The sequence below is a fragment of the Silene latifolia genome, chromosome Y, assembly GCF_048544455.1.
Source record: "Silene latifolia isolate original U9 population chromosome Y, ASM4854445v1, whole genome shotgun sequence".
Lineage (NCBI taxonomy): Eukaryota > Viridiplantae > Streptophyta > Magnoliopsida > Caryophyllales > Caryophyllaceae > Silene > Silene latifolia.
Window position 1 is genome coordinate 25177824 of NC_133538.1, and position 18077 is coordinate 25195900.

At 37.7% G+C, this 18077-nt stretch overlaps 1 non-coding gene across 1 annotated transcript; it reads left to right on the forward strand.

The window, feature by feature from the left end:
* The first annotated feature begins 17531 nt into the window (after positions 1 to 17531).
* On the forward strand, positions 17532 to 17638 carry LOC141636459 (small nucleolar RNA R71). Its single transcript, XR_012541067.1, has one exon. It is a non-coding gene; the product is annotated as a small nucleolar RNA R71 (small nucleolar RNA).
* The last annotated feature ends 439 nt before the right edge of the window (positions 17639 to 18077 follow it).

The following is an 18077-nucleotide window of genomic DNA, read 5'->3' on the forward strand; positions in this document are numbered from 1 at the left end:
AACTATACTACCGATACGATATATATTATTTTACTTGTGTTGTGTAACTATTTGTGCAAATCTTACTAATATATAGTATTGGTTTAACCGAATTTTTATGATTGATTATGTTTTCTTTATATATATATATATATATATATATATATATATATATATATATATATATATATATATATATATATATATATATATATATATATATATATACGGATAATTCACGCGGCATCCCTAAGGTTTGCCTTTTTGCACGAATACCCAAATTTTTGATCCGGAAATCTTAGAGAGGTCATAGCTCGTATTTACGAGTTCCAAAAGTGACGATTTTTTTTCCAAATCGCTCATCTTTTTGAGAACTACAATTTGAAAAAAAAATTGTCGCATTTGGATTCCGCTACTAGGAGTTATTGTGCGTCAAAGTTTTTTCGACCGAACAAACTTTGAGTGAGCATATCTCCTGGTCACGAGTTCCAAACTCGTCAAACTTTTTTTCAAATCGTAGTACTCGGAAAGATGATCGATTTGAAAAAAAAAATCTTAACTTTCTAAGTTCGTAAACACGAGTTATGGCCTATTTAAATTTTTCGGATCAAAAATTTGGGTATTTTGTGCAAAGCGGCCAACTTCAAGGGTACCGCGTGAATTATCCGATATATATATATATATATATATATATATATATATATATATATATATATATATATATATATATTTCTTTTTATATATATTACGTATCGCTATACGTTATCTTTGTGTGGATTTGATTTTTAGAGTTGAAAATCATTCTATTTCCATTAGCGACACCGATCTTTCGCCAAATTTTTTTTATGTGCTTGCACTACTTGTTTCAAATGTTTTTTTATCTACATTAAATCACTTAATTAGTAATAAAATATTTAGTAAAATAACTTAATTTTTATTAATAGGTCAATGTAAGCATGGTGACTAATGAATATTGTTGAAATTATTTGATTTCAATTTTGAAAATGAAGAAAAAGGGGGGTTATAATGTTTTTTGTTGGAACTCACTGCTATCCCTAAATAGCGTAACAATAACGTATTCGGAAATAACCTGAACCTGAAATAACCCGACCAGTGGCGGAGCCAGAAATTAACCCCAGCAGGGGCGAAGAATCTCATTAGGTGGCGAACGGGTAATAGTTTAAGGTGTAAACTCGAAAAACGTTGGAAAATTGTAACTAAAACAATGAAATTTCCGACCGTCCTTGCCCCTGCTAGCCTCCCTAACTCCACCACTTATCCATCCCGACCCCATTTTGAACCAAATTCTTGAAAACCTGAATTGTCTTAACCCGAACCTAACCCTGTTGGCTCGTTTTCTAGGTCTATCTCTATCCCAATAATTTTTTTTACATTTAATTAATATATTCCTCATAGAAACAAAAAGGATAAATAAATGATGGGGCATGAGGAATGTCAAACTTTATTTTTTCTAAACTAACTTATCATGTACCTTTGAAGCAAACGTCCTTAGAAAAACTGTTGTATAATATAAAGTATATTACTATGTGTGTAGTAGAGGTTGGACAACCCAAGAAATTTGTACAAATCTAGATGTTAGAATGATATAGGCAAATACGCAATTATAACAAAATTTTAAGCGAGGGTCGAGAAATTACTATGATGAAATAAAATGGGCATGCTTGCTCTGATAATCATAAAATATATACACAATGAATAGATCGTGTAATGATCAATTTCACCTTGTCATAGGAAGCAATAAAGTCATTTAACAACATTTTTAGAATGATAGAATTGCTATGAAATTCATTTGCATTCTCGAGAGTAGTTAGTACTAATAAATTTAAGTCACTTGGATTAATTGCAAAGACTTGAAACTATTATTAAGTTATTTGATATAATATTAAAATATGATGAATAGATAATTACATTATTAAACTCTATTTCTATATTATATATATATATATATATTAATTTTTGTTAAACATTATTTCTATATTATTCTTTATGTTAATTTTTAATTTTATTTGAAGTGTTTAAAAAAATGAGCTTACAAACGTTTTATGTTGTGAATTGTCATATTGAATAATGCGTATATTGGAGACTATGAATATAGCTAAGTTTTTTTTAAATAATATTTCGAAGTTTTCATATATATATATATATATATATATATATATATATATATATATATATATATATATATATATATATAGAAATTGAATCATGTGAGGCACCCTTCTTAGGGTGAGGTGCCTGGACTCATTCTAAACCATCAAATCTAAGAATTATAGACTCACCAGATTATGCCACGTGTCCCTATATAACTCTACCTAATACACGCATTTCCTCTCAATTACTCAATTCATTTACTCCACCCTCTTTCTCTCTCTTCAACTCGTCTTCAGCTGAGGTCCATCTTCAGCTCCGTCTTCGCCATTTTCACTGAGTTTCCGACCGCCATTATCACTGAGCTTTTCCACCGCCAATATCATTGATTTTTCGACAGCCATTATCACCGATCTTTTGTACTGCCATTAGCATCCCCAAATTAGGTATTTTCGATTTACTAATTTTACTATCAATTCATCCTGCTTTCATTTCGTATTTTTCACTCTAATTTCAATCAACTTATTGACTTTGTTAAATTATCGCTGTTATTATGTCGGTTTTGATCGTTTTTTGCGCATCATTGAATACAAAAGGAACGCCTAAAATCAACTGAAGTCGATTTCTAAGTTTCTTCGTATGGTCCTTTCCCTTTCTTTACTAGATTTTCATTTTCTTGCTTATTTAGTTCAATTTTAAGTTACAAAACTTATTTAATTACTTTCATTCCTGAGTTTTGCTCTTGTTTTCCTATTTACCTTCACTCGACTTCCATCGATTTCTATGTGTTCCTTTTCTGCTCGATTATGCTTTTAATAGAAGTTTCATTGTTATTGTTCTTTATTAGTTATGAGTCTTATGACAGATTTCATGTACCTAGGTTTGTGACGAACCTCATGTGTACCAAATGTTGCTCATAATACCTTTGTTTTTGAGGACACACCTCTTAGTCTGCCTTCTGCTGTTATTGCTTCATAGCTAATTTTAGAAGTTTCGCCTCTATTTTGCGAGTTTTAGGATGCTTGAGTATGGTATTTTGTCATTAGCTTGTCATTCTTTTGTTGTGTGTTTCGTTTTCGGAGGTTTGAATCAATTTCAGTAGCTATAGGAGCTACACCTCATCACCCTAAAGTCTCCATTGCTTCCGTTTATACTTCGAATGCGCTTGCATTCTTCCGTCTAGCATTTTACTGCTGTTGTATATAGTTCGAATGCGCTTGCATTGCTAGCTTTTAGTTGTTCTTTGCTTTCAGTTGCTTGCGTATTTGGTTTTGTGTGTCCGTGTCTGTCTTCTCTTCTTATATTGTCTTCTCTTCTTATAGCCTTGTTTGTCTTCTCTTCTTATATTGTCCACGACCATTTCAATCCAAGTTTCACTAAATCAGTTATTGAGTTCCAAGTTTCACAAAATAACCTTCGAGTTGCACAAACTAAGGTCTCTGCCTCACAAAAAAATAAAAAATAAAACCCTTTCATACGCTAGTCCTGGACAAAATGTTTGAGCAAATTGTATATAAATAATTTGACTATAAAATAACGCGGGAATTGTATACTCCTTAGGGTAGTTAATTGGTTCTCAGACATCAACAATGTACTATTTTTATTACTCTGTCTTTAAAAATATGTTGCTTGAGTTCAGTAGCTACAGCAGCTACACCTCATCTGCGTTGTTCCATTGCTTCTGTTTATACTTCGAATGCACTTGCATTCTTCCGCCTAGCATTTTATAGCTGTTGTATATACTTCGAATGCGCTTGCTAGCTTTTAGTTGTTCTTTGCTTTCGGTTGCTTGCGTATTTGGTTTTATGTGGTCCTGTTTGTCTTCTCTTCTTATATTCTCTTCTCTTCTTATATTGTCCTTGACCATTTTACTCCAACTTTCACAAAATCACCCATTGAGGTCTAAAATTAGAATTTACTCTTAGGTATTTTGAGTTTTATTGCCTCTAACTAATCGTGTTTTACTAACTTGATAAAATGTAGGTCCATTCCATTTAAGTGTCAATTATGTCTACCTAAAAAAACACCTATGGAAAATTGGTGCAAGGGGAGGGGTTTTGGATATTATAAGAGAAGATAAAGCACAATTTGTCAAAAATTATGTAACTGAAAAGCAAACGGCTATGGGTTTTTCATTTGCTCCCTTAAAGGAAGTCAAAGTCAATGGGAGACGCTATCAAGCACAATATGCTTTTTTCAATAATCAAGATCTAATGAATGAAATCTTCACACGCCTTGATTTTGACGAAGATAAGGCAAACATGGCCATCGTTTGTAGAAATTGGTCTCAACTCTTTCTTGTCCACCAACCTGCTATTCGTGTTGACATGGCATTCTTGCGTTCTCTAGTCATAAATGATTCCATTGGTGTAAGGACTATTCGTAGGGGTCCTAGAATAGTTTATAAAAGATGAAAATGTTTTATGACAGTGAATCAGTTAGCCCAATTAATCATCCATAATCACCAAGCAAAAAATCAAAATCAGAGCCCCAATCTTAACGATCTTAATGATATTGTAATGGGCCAAGTTAAAGAGTTGTTGCGTGCTTTGGCTACGCCATCTGAGGCACGAGATAGAGCAAGTGCCATTGCTACAGACTTGCTACTATCTAATGAAAATTTCTCTTTTCTTGATTTCCCTTTTGAGCTCGTCATATAGGCCAAGTTTGCCACACTTTTAGCCAATGTACTCTCTGTGTACTTAGGGCTTTATATCGTTAAGGTTTTACAGTTGTCCTTTTCTTAGCCATGTAGTAGTTATTATGTATAATTATGTACATCTTTAGTCAACCTTTTGTATAATTATGTAACTCTTTTGTATAATTAACCTTTTGTATAATTATGTAACTATTTTGTATAATTATGTAACTCTTGTGGAACCTTTTGTATAATTATGTATCTCTTTTGTATAATTATGTAACTCTTGTGGGAACCTTTTGTATAATAATGTAGTTCCTTATTTACCATTTTAGATAACAACATTTATCATGTAACCTTCAACTTTGTTTTCAATATTAGCATCAATCTCTTTTCTATGAAATTTTTTACGCGCCCTTGGAAACGGTTCCGTAAAAATAAGGGAAAGGGTCTAGGGTTGGATTAGGCGGATCTGCGGTAGCGGTCCGCCTATTCCAACCCTAAACCCTTTCCGTCCCGTTTTAGGATACCCGACCCCCTACTTTAAATCCCGTCCCCCGAAAAAGGGTTCACCCATCCCCTCTAGGGTGTCTTTTTATCTTCATGCAACTCGAATGAGTAGCAAGGGAAAGGGTTTAGGGTTAGATTAGGCGGATCCGCGGTAGCGATCCGCCTAATCCAACCCTAAACCCTTTTACGTCCTGTTTTAGGACACCCGACCCCCTACTTTAAATCCCGTCCTCCAAAAAAGGGTTCACTCGGCCCCTCTAGGGTGTCTTTTGGTCTTCTTGCCACTCGACTGAGTATCAAGGAAAAGGGTATTAGGCGGATCCGCGGTAGCGGTCCTCCTAATCCAACGCTAAACCCTTTTCCGTCCCGTTTTAGGATACCCGGCCCCCTGGTTTAAATCCCGTCCCCCAAAAAAGGGTTCACCCGTCCTCTCTAGGGTGTTTTTTGGTCTTCCTTCCGCTCGACTGAGTAGCAAGGGAAAGGGTTTAGGGTTGGATTAGGCGGATCCGCGTCCGTCTAATCCAACCCTAAACCCTTTTCCGTCTCGTTTTAGGACACCGGGGCCCCTACTTTAAATCCCGTCCCTCAAAAAAAGGGTTCACCCAATCCAACCCTAAACCCTTTCCTGTCCCGTTTTAGGATACCCGGCCCCTACTTTAAATCTCGTCCCCCAAAAAAGGGTTTACCCGTCCCCTCTAGGGTGTCTTTTTGTCTTGCTGCCACTCGAATGAGTAGCAAGGGAAAGGGTTTAGGGTTGGATTAGGCGAATCCGTGGTAGCGGTCCGCCTAATCCAACCCTAAACCCTTTCCCGTCCCCTTTTAGGACACCCGGCCTCCTATTTTAAATCCTGTCCCCCAAAAAAGGGTTCACCCATCCCCTCAAGGGTATCTTTTGGTCTTCCTACCGCTCAACTGAGTTGCAAGGGAAAGGGTTTAGGGTTGGATTAGGCCGATCCGCGGTAGCGGTCCGCCTAATCCAACCCTAAACCTTTCCCGTCCCGTTTTAGGACACCCGACCCTCTACTTTAAATCTTTTTACCTTTGTTTTGTTATTACTTGGTCATGAATAGTTGATCCTCACTTATGATGTTTATTTTACTTATTTGTGAATCCTGGAACTTATTTTGTGAATTTTGGAACTTTTTTTTGTGAATCCTGGAAATTATTTTCTGAACTTATTTTGTGAATCCTGGTACTTATTTTGTGAATCTTGGAACTTATTTTGTTAATCCTGAAACTTATTTTGTGAATCCAGGAACTTATTTTGTGAATCCTGGAACTTATTTGTGAATCTTGGAACTTATTTTGTGAACCCTGGAACTTATTTTGTGAATCTTGACCATAACATTGTGAAACTTGTAACTAAATTGTTGTATACTTTTCCTTATTTTGCATTTCCTTATTATAGCATTAATCTCTTGAAGTGTCTTATTAATGAAGTTTATTTTTCTTTTTTTTGTGATCTTATTTCCCTTGCTTTGTGAATAATAGGCTTTACTGAGCAGTAGGAAGCAAGCCAAGCCAGGATGAAGCGACGCGTTGAACCACCTACTGATTCTACTGAAGCTGCTGAACCACTCTCTGAGCCAGCTAGAAAAAAGAAAAGAATTTACAATGACAGACTGCCTGTGTTGAGGAGTAGGATGTCTCCTTCTGGTTTTTACAATTTTATCAACCATGAGACGAGTCCACCTTCTGAAAACCAGATAGAAGCCATCAAACAAATGGGCTTTGACGGCCTCTTACACCTTAAAACCGATCTTGTTCCTGGAAACTTAGCTTATTGGCTAGTTTCAAATTATGACCCCTTAAAAGGATCGTTGTTTGATGGGAAACTTCCTATTTTAGAGGAAGATATACATCTTTGCACGGGAATACCAGTGGGTCCACAAGTTGTTGAAGCAAAAGTGGGAGATAAGTGCCCTGAATATCTGTCTCTTTTGGAAAAATTCAAGTCAATATGCAAAAGATGCAATTGAGGTGAAAGACATCCTGATCAAGCTGCAATCACAAAGAGATGGTGGTGATGATTTCAAGCGAAACTTCATCATCTATATATTCTATGCTCTTCTAGGTGGTTTCGTAGACAATAGGGCAACCCTAAGACTTCTTAAAAGTTTGTCAAACCCTGATTGCATCTCCGAATTTAACTGGTGCACTTTCATCAAAAGGAAATTGGCTGATAGTGTTCAGTCTTGGCAGAAGGAGGAGTTCGAGACTAAGAAACTGAACGAAAATTGGTTTGGTGAACCAATTATCGTCTTGGTTTTCATTTACCTAGATCGCTGTGTATTTAAATCACGGCTAGTGAGTCGACAGTTTCCAAGACTGTCGACTTGGACAAAAGAAGCAATATCCATGCGCATAAAGGAGGATTTGAATGTCAAACATGGTGATGAAAAATCTTTTGGTCGGGGTTCTATTGAGCCTCCAATAGTGATCAACCACCATATTCCACATCATTAACAGTTGTGTCCTCCAAAGATTGATCTTGGCCAGTCTTCCAAGTCAACAATTCAAGATACTGTTCAAGATAAAGTATCTGAAGCTGAAGCTGTCATTTTACCTTTACCTGGGAATGAAAATGCAGGCACCAGTGAGTTTATCCATAAACTTGTGCATTCTGCAAAGGCAATGGCTCAAGCTTTTGTGGACTAAAAATCACTTGCTAGTAGTCAAGCTCCCTGCAAACTACCTTCCACAACAATGAAGAAACTAGTTGCAGCTGTAGATGGTATGGCAGAAGGTTTTAAGTCATCTCAACAAGAGGATGATGCTGAAAATGTGGAGGATGTGAAGAATGAGGAAAAGGTCTCGGACATTGTGGAGGAGAATATCGTTGAGAAACTGGTTGAAAATATTCATGACAATGTGGAGAAAGGTGGGGAGAATGTGGATAATTTTTAGGATTGGTCTGAGGCTGATTTGTTGAAGGCATTGGATGCGATGGGTGAAGCTTTGCAACCAATAGCGCCACATCATTCACCACCAAATGCAGAATTACCATACTTTAGGCTCCTACCAGTTGATGACCATATGTTGTCTCAACCTGAACCTGCAACATCTTCTCAATCTGAACCTGCCACATCTTCTCAACAACCTGATTTATCACAGACACATGCTTCTGTGGATGTCATCCCTCCTTTCACTGAGCCCACTCCTATGGTAGGGAACTCATCCTGTCACGCTGCTATGGATGATGTTCCTCCTGTCAAGGACGTCACTAAGCCCACAATTATTATTCTAGCAGCTACTCCTACTCCTCCTACTACTGTGGTACGGAACACAACTCATGATCATCATAATGTTATTGTCCTACCAGATACTCCACTTGTTTCAACACTCGATAAACCATTTGTCAAACCATCTGTCAATAATGTCTACATTCATCGATCTTCACGTCATTTGGCAAAGTCGATTGCCAGTGTTCCTTGCAAAACCCCAATTACTGCTGCAATCCCATTTCCCTTTTCTCTATTACCAATTGAAGACGATGTTCTAGCTCGTTGTAAGTGGAGGGTTGTAGTTCCAGCGTGAGTTTTCTGATCGCCCTATCTGCAAAGAAATCTTAATATCATTAGGGATTTGAATTAAGCTGAGAAACAAGTATTAGATTTCATACTTGGCGAAGCATATGATGAAACAGAGATTCTTTTCCAAACTCAATGCCAGGCTTTGACAAGGAGCCAGTTGAAGAGTGTGGCTGAAGGCGATCGAATATCTTCTCATGTCGTAGATGTTTATTGTGAGATCTTAAATAGTAATGAGATATTCAGATCCCGGACTTCCCCTTCTCTTTTATTTGTGCCGTATAGCAATGAAAGTGTTAGTCTTATTACTCTCTACTTTATCCAATTCTCCAAGTCTATTTTATATGCTGTTGACTTATAATTGTTACTCACACTGATCTTATTTTTTTTTCCCAGTGTCTCAACAATGTTGATGTTTCTGGAGTGCAACTAGTAAGTCTTTGATTTTTATTTGTTTATATTTCAACTTAAGTTCATTTTTGTCTTTTTTATTCACTGCATTTTTGTCTTTTTAATTCAGTGACTTTTTGTCCTTTTTTCAGATTTGCGCTCCAATAGTCTCCCTCATGCCCACCGTTCTTGATTTGTATCGACATAAGAACTAAATGTAGCAAAATGCATATCATCCATCCTATGAAAGGCACATCTGTTGATTTTTCTTGTTTTATACAACCTGTGGTACGTCTATTATTTCCATTTTGCTTAGCAAAATGTGTGTTATTGTGATTCTACTAGGAATTGACTTTGTGAATGTAGGACTTTATTTTGTGAATCCTACACTTAAGGTTTGTGAATCTTAAGTTACAAGAAAGCACTCTTATCACTTTCTGAAAGTAGGCCTTTATTTTGTGAATCCTAGTTCTTATTTTGTGAACTTGTGGTGTGAATTCTTGCTCTTGTAGCTAATTGTCCTTTACCATTTCACTCCAAGTTTTACAAACTAAGATGCATGGTTCACATGATTCCAAGCTAGTGTTTGTGTTGAGAGTCTTGTACCTTACATGATTCCTAGCTAGTGTCTTGTACCTCACAAAATAAGTTTTGTTCATACCTGTGCTAAGAAAGACTAATTTCTCTTTTCTTCATACAGAAAGAAAGGCTCATCCGGCTTCTTAAACCAAAGTTGCCAGCAGTGACAAGTATTTTGTGGACGATGCCCGAAGTGTTTATCCCAAAATCAAACCTAAATTCTGATGAAATTGATAATGGCCTCTATTTATTGAACATATTGGAGAATTACAAAGGAAAAAAAAAGTGATTGTCCAATAACCATATATACTGTAAGATTACTTTTTCAACTTTTATTCTTTATTTATACATTGATAAATAAAATTTTTTATAAGTTTGCAACACATTATTATTCCCCTTTTTCCATTTACAGGAAACTCAGCTCAAGCGTTTTGTATTGAAGGTGTGCCATCACATTATTACATGTGATAAGAACCTATTAAGAGATAGAGTGAAAAAAGATGCACTAGAATGGAGTCGTGTACCGCTGTAAGAACCTTCTTCTTCTAATATTATCAAGTTTTTCTTGCAAAACATTTACATTCTTCAATACTTTAGTTAAATAAATAATCTTATATTTTCGTATTATGGCAGTGGCTCTCGACCACTACCTTACAGTGACCAGCAATTGTTGGATTATGTTTGCAGATCCAAATCGGCGAAAACTAAATTGTAATGATTTTTCTTTGATTTTTAAATTGTTTTTACAATATAAAAGTTATATTGTGAGAGAGATATATTGACTAATTGTATTTCCTCAATATTTAAGTGACCCTATGGTGTCCACTCCGTGGATGGAAGTCACAAGACATGCTTTGCAGACCCTTGGACCGCGTGGCTTTGTTATGGATCAGGTAAGTATCATTTTCCTATCCTTTTTCTTCTCATGTTTCATTTTGTTCACTCAATGTCTCTTTTTCTTAACAAATTTGATTTTGTAGGTGATTGATATGTTTGGAGTTAAGTCCACACTGGGTAGATCAGATGTCCTCTACTTGCCAACGACAGTATATGTCAGCTTCAAATCCTTTAGATGTTGATATTCAAGTATTTTCTTTCTTAATGTTGCTCTGGTTTATTAAATTAGTCCTACTTTTGTCACATGCAGACTGTTCATCCCGAGCGTAACCCAGCTATTTGGGGTCAATACCTGAAGTCTGATTACATTCCATTTGATTGTAGCAATATCCAAAAGGTGAGAGATCCCTCTTCTGCTATTTATTTTCTTCTTTATTTATTTTCGTTCATGTGCATTGTTGATTGGTTTGTCTATTGCAGGTTTTTATCCCTATGCGTACCGATAAGTGTCATCATTAGTGGGCTTGCGTTTGCGATTTAAAGCAAAAACTAAATTTTATCCACGACCCGAGCACCGATTTACATGCAGATCCTGACAATCACACAGCCATAGAGATTGTATGATTTTTTCCCAAAATATTTTAGAGTATTTATCTTTAGTCTCTTAAAAATATAACCCTGTCATATTTTTATGTTTTATTGGCTTTTTCATGTTCCAGTTGTACCATGTTTCATCTGTTCTGAGTGGTGGTTCATCTGCATTTGAATCTTTGCGGTTGATGTACATGAACGAAATTGTCAACCTTAAAGTCCCTCAATAAACAACATGGTAAGTAACCATGTATCTTCGTTTTTTAGGCTATATTTGTGTTTTTATCATACAAGGTTGAATGGTTGAAACTGGACCTGAATGGTTGAAACTTGGACCTGAATAGTGATGCCCGTCGTTGTGTGCACCAAAGATAATTTTTATAATACCTATTAAAACTAACAGAAACTAGTGGTAACAGGGTCGAACCACAGGGAGGCGATGCAATTATTAGTTATCTAATTTTAAGTCCAAGGTAACAGATGTGGGGGTTTGATTTGATTTGGTCTATAGCTAAAGGCAATAAAAGAAAAGTAAACAAAATAAACGGATGAAAACAAATATTAAAAGGGTGCTAAGATGGTCGGTACACTATAGTTTCGGCGGCAGTAAACTAGGTAGGTCTAAAACAAACACGTGAGACAGGAAAATAAGAAGTCCTCTCAGTCGATTCTTACAGGTAGCATCTTTCGATCTCGCTACAAGTCCCTAATATCACTAATACTAACTTTTGTCCTGAAAAGTGACTAAAAAGGCTAAATTAACTCATCTCTCGATCTTATTAATTTAGTCGTCTTAATTAAGTAGGCTATCTCCCTTCCCTATCTTTCGATCTTTATTGGGTCGGTCAATTCCTAGGCATTAAACTAGTCGCGTGCACTCGATTCGTCAAACATAGCAATTTAATTAATTAAAACGAAGGTGATCTCACGAGGCCATTCGATCGACCAGGGTATACGGTCGATCGACCGTGGCGCGATTCCAGGTCTACTATTCTAATGCCGCCTACTTCTACAGGTTCCCTACATCCTAGCACGAGGTATTTAGCTACTCATACTGGATATAATAACAACAATAAACTTAACAATTAAAACATTCGAATTCATGCTTAAATTAATTAAACGAACAATTAACATAAAACAATAATTTGGCTTCGGGAGATCTAACCTAGCAATTCTATACTATGAATGAAAGCAATAAAACGGAATATAAGAACAGTAGAATACCGTATAGAACAGAAAGGAAAGATCAAAACCGAATGCAAAGAGTAAACTTTATTGACGGAAAATAATCTAACTAATGAATATTTAGAACTTCATGATAAAACTGAATTATAGCTTGATAATAATTCTGAATAACCTAGGTTACGTTATATAGAATATCGCGTAACACTTATTCCTAAACCTAATATACAATGGGCTTTGGAAATCTCGTTCTATTAATTCACGTCGGAATTAGTGGTATGGTCGATCGACCAGAGAAGCCGGTCGATCGACTGGTCTATGCTGAACAGTAGCTCCTGTAAGTCGTGTGTTGGTCGATCGACCATAAAGGCCAGTCGTTCGACTGCTTTAGCTGATAGTCCGCTTCAAAATTCTTCGTAAAGTTGTCTTTCGGGCCTCGAAATGCGCACCAAGTTCGTTTCTTGAGTAAATACTTCATGACAAATGCAATGCAAGATACTCGGGGACGGATTTAGCTCGATATCTACTCATTTCCGCATAAATCTCCAATATTACATAAAAATACGAAAGTAGACGAAATGGGGCAAATAATTGCTTTAAATTACATAAATGAGCTCTGAAATGCGTGTAAAATAGGGTGTAAAACATCATATAAAAGACACGCATCAAACTTCCCCAAACCAAACCCTTGCTTGTCCCCAAGCAAGAACTAGACTCGATCCTAAAACCTAATGGAACGAGTTCAAACTCAGAGCGAAATGCAAACTGTAAAGCCTAAACCAATTTAATGCAATAACCAACAATCAATTAGCAATGTGAATCATGCAAACGAGTTATGTAGTCGTTAAAAACTGCTGAACCGTCAACTGTAGAGACTCTTCATTATGGACTCTCACGGGTCGCTCAAATCACAATATAGCACAGGTGTATATATGTAAAGATGGAAAGAAGTAAATGTAATGACTCTCACCTAACTACGACCTATAAGAACATGCCTGCAATCTAATATGAAAATAATTTCTACAACCGTACATACGCATTCCAACGAATCGGATGACCATGACACATGCCGAGGTAAATATGGATATGTGAGGTATGGGTAAGAAGATGCTAAGATAAATTTGGATAAAAACAGAGTCAAAAGCCAAGCTAGTAACTAAGGGAACCAAATTATGACAACATCCAACTTCTTGCTCAAGATTAAATCGATGAAACGGTGCTTTAACTAGCAAACACAAATCTCACAATCTCCATAATTAATCAACTCCCCATAAGATATGAATGCAACATGGGAGCAAAAATTGACATTTAATAAAGACTTTGAATTATGCGAATCTTCTTTTCTCGGGCTTCAGTCGATCGACCAATGAGTCCAGTCGATCGACCGTCCTCTACAGTACACATGCGATTTTTCTCATTTTTTTCGACACATTTTTATTCTCTTTTTTTTTCTTTTTCAATTCTATTTTTTTCTTCCTTTCCTTCCTTTTTCATCTTCCCAACGTCATCTCAAAATGAGCATTAGCAACCAAAATGAAGTAACAATCCCAAGAACATAAACTACTAGCTTGACAAGGGCAGGCTAAATGTAGGATGTAGTTAACGGGACAAAAAGGCTATTTTTGGCCGTGGAGCTTATGGGCAAAATGTACAAAGGGGTGACCTCTTCCACATGTGTCAACAAATCACAAACCGAATGCATACAGGTATTAAGCAGATCAAGTTCATATTTATGCAAATTGATGTAACATGTCTCATAAGGAGTGACTACTCACATCCTAGATAAACTGGTCATGAATGACACCAGTTATAAGCTCTAAACCTCAGAAAATGATGTAGTTTGCCAAAAATCTAAGTCAAGTCTCAAGTTCAGCAAGAAATTTAACGAAAACTCGTAGACTATGCATATATGATTCTACTAATAACATGTCCATTAGCAAGGCTCAAGCAAAAACAGATGCAAATGCAGTGTCATCATAGAAATACTACCATTCCGACTCGACCTATATGCTAAAATAAACGTGCAATTTTTTTGAATTTTTTTGAAATTTTTCAATTTTTTTGAATTTTATGTATATATAAGAGAAAATAAACAACAATGCAGGACAAAATGTAAACGTGAATGCAAGCAATGAAATGCAACGCAAAACCCTTCCCCAAACCAAATCGCACAATGTCCCCATTGTGCAAAATCATGTAATGAAGTAAAAGGAAAACGAGAATTTGCGTGAAATAGTAACTAAATAAAACATGAAAGGGACTCGGAAACTCACAAGACTTTAAGCGCAGCAAAAGGAAACCTCCCCAAACCAGCGTGAGCTAGGAGGTTTCAGTAGCCAGCAGTGCTACCAATAAGTACCTGAAAAGAAGCAAAAGTACCATGCATAAATTCAAGAAAACAATTTATTAAACGCAACATTATGTGTAAAATAAAGAAATGGAAGAAAATAGAAATGAGTCGGAGAATAAAGTGGATAAAAGACTCCCTCAACTCCGCAAATCAACCAAACAGAGCAGGGGAATGATCGAAAACAGATACAACAGCGCAGGGTGGTCGATCGACCACATCACCTAGTCGATCGACCAGGGTGAAAAAGAACAGAAGCTCCTGGAAATCGCAGCTCAGTCGATCGACCACACAGGCCAGTCGATCGACTGCAATACCTGCTGTAAGTTCTGATTTCTTCGAATTAACTCAATAAATTGAGCCAATATGGTCTATAAACCTGCAAATACACACAATAGCGCGCCCAAAATTGCGCAAAACCCAAAGCAATAGTCTAAACCATATAAAATCATAAGCAAACTTATTAAAAATACGAAGTATTGCACACACGAAAAATAATAAATAGTCTTAAAAAGCAATAAAATGAATGGTTTTGTAAACGTCTTGATCAACTAATAGTTGATCAAGAATGGCCACGGAATGGCCCACTTGCTCGGCTTCTGGTTACAAGAGGTAGCCTCTACAGTGCTCATCTTCTCAGCTATACCCTTCTCAACTCCAACATCCGCAGAACTCAACGGATCAACAACTTCAACATCTTCCCAAGCAATGACCTCATCCGGCTCATCAGAATCCAAATCGGTCTCCGTCACTTTGACTGGCTCCTCATCAGTGCCATAGCTAAGACATCCTAGACCGCCTCTTTGAACGATTGGCTCCTTCACAGCTGGAGCAACATGCGGCTCTTCCTTCCCCAAACCAGCTCCTGCAACATCTAAAAAAGAAGAGTCTCCCTCCAATTTGCTCCCAATCTGGGGCGGACGTGTTATAGCAGAAACAGGCATAAAAATAGGCATGTCAGGAAGTACAAAATAGGATTTCTTTTCAGAAACCGTATTACAAGTGACTGGCCACATGGGGTCTTTCTTCTTAGCCGTCTAGGCAAAGACAATGGAATGCTTTCCTACTTTGAAGGTCAAAGTTCCTGAACCAACATCAATAACTGCACCAGCAGTGTGCAGAAATGGTCTACCCATATGATGGGAATGTGGGCATCCTCGGGCATATCTAGTACAACGAAGTCAACAGGGAAGAAAAACTTTTCTATTTGCACAGGAATGTCTTCTAAGACTCCTATAGGCTGGACCGCAGAACGATCAGCCATCTGTACTGTCATGTTGGTGACTGCAAATCGAGTCAATTTCAACTTCCTAGCAAGACTCAAGGGCATGACACTAATACTGGCCCCTAGGTCACACAAGGCCTTCTCAATAGAAAAGGTGCCAATACTACATGGGACTGAAAAGTTATCTGGGTCTTCTAGCTTATGAGGTGCAATATGGATCAAATAAGAGCATGACTCCTCAGTTAGTGCGACAGAATGCACAGTTTCTAGTGATTTCTTTTTGGACAACAATTGCTTCATAAATTTCATGTAAGCAGGCACTTGATTAACTAACTCAAGAAAAGGAACTTGTACGTTTAAGCTACGAATAACATTTTCAAATTAAACGATACCTGTTCCTTTGTCGGCACTAATCTCTCTAGATAAGGAGCTAAAAGAAGTAACTTAGCCCTCTCCTCTAAGTCTCTCATGCTGGCGTCGGTGGATTTAGGCTGAAAATCCACTACCTTCTCTTTGTTGAAGCTTGACCCTTCTTCAGACCGTCTCAAAAATGAACCATTAATCGTCATCGGGTCATATTTCGGAACCGGAATTAACCCATCACATTTGGGTTTTGCCTCAATATTTTCGGAGTAGTCGTACCCCGAAACAAGTGGTCCCTCAAGTTATTTGGCATTGGAGGACGAAAAGACTCACCCTCAGCAGCGTCGTCAGTCGATCGACCATGAATGTCAGTCGATCGAGTGACGTCTACAGGAACAGTAGCTGTAATTTTTCGCGGACTGGTCGATCGACTGGGTATGTCAGTCGATCGACTGACATACCTGCTGATCGTCTTTTTCTTGCTATTATTCGTCACTGCCTTCTTCTTGCTTGGTTCCGCCTCATCTTTTTCAGTAGCTTCCTCAACCATAGCGGCCCCATCAAGGGTAGACCCACTCCTCAAAGTAATAGCATTGAGGGTCTCCTTTTAATCTGTGTGCGACGGTAAATGCCCCGGAGCTCGAGTTGCACTCTTGCTAGCCAATTGAGCAATTTGGCTCTCTAACATCTTCATCCCGGCCTCTCTAGGTTGAGACTCTTTCAGCAACAAATTTTTCAATTTAGCAAATTCGGAACCTTGGGACTGCTGCTGCTGCTGTGGAACATACGAAGGCTTTTGATATGGCTGTTGCTGCTTATGAGGGGGCACATAATTCTGCTGCTACTGCTGCTGTGGAGGTGGAGTTGGATTTAGGACATTTTGGCTACTCCACCTCAAGTTCGGATGAACATTCGGCTCAAAATAAGTGTTTGTCTGCCTATAATGTTGAAAGGCAGCACAAGACTCATAGGGATTAGGACAGTTGTCTGAAACATGTCCTTCTCCTCTACATCTCTTGCAGACGAAAGGACCGTCTGAAATAGCATTCACATGATAGATCCCTACTTCTCCTTTGATTTCTCCTGGAATTTCCATACTCACCTTTATGGGTGGCTAAATCATCAATAATTTTCCACCCCTTAGTCTCTCCAACATTCTCCTGGAATCAGCCATTAGCTGCCGAATCCAGGATAGCCCTCCAATCGTCATAGAGCCCATTATAAAATTGATTGCATAGGCTCCATTTTTCGAACCCATGGTGCGGAATAGTTCGCACAAGTTTCTTGAAACGGACCCATGCCTCATGAAAATTATCATCAGGACCCTGTTTAAAGCTCGTGATCTGAGCTCTAATGGCATTTGTCTTCGAGGCAGAGAAATATTTCTTGTAGAATGCCAGGGCCATCGACTTCCAATCAGTGATCCCGTTAGCAACTCGATCCAGGTCTCGGTACTACGCCCTTGCAGCATCACGAAGAGAGAATATGAACATGGTCTTCTTCACCTGGTCCTGGGTCACACCGGTTGGTGGGGGTATGGAACAGCAATAATCAATGAAAGTTTCCATATGCTTTGCTGCATCTTCATTTGCAGCTCCCCCGAAATGGTTTCTCTCAACCAAGTTGATATAGGACGATTTCGGCTCGAATTTTCTATCCGTCCCTGGTAACGCGAATCCCTTATAGGGAATCTCAGTAGTCGGCTCAGAGTGACTGGCTATACTTGCTTCTTCCGCCATGTCTGGAGATGTGACGGTCTCAGTTGATGAAATAGAAACAAGAGATGAAGGTGGATCC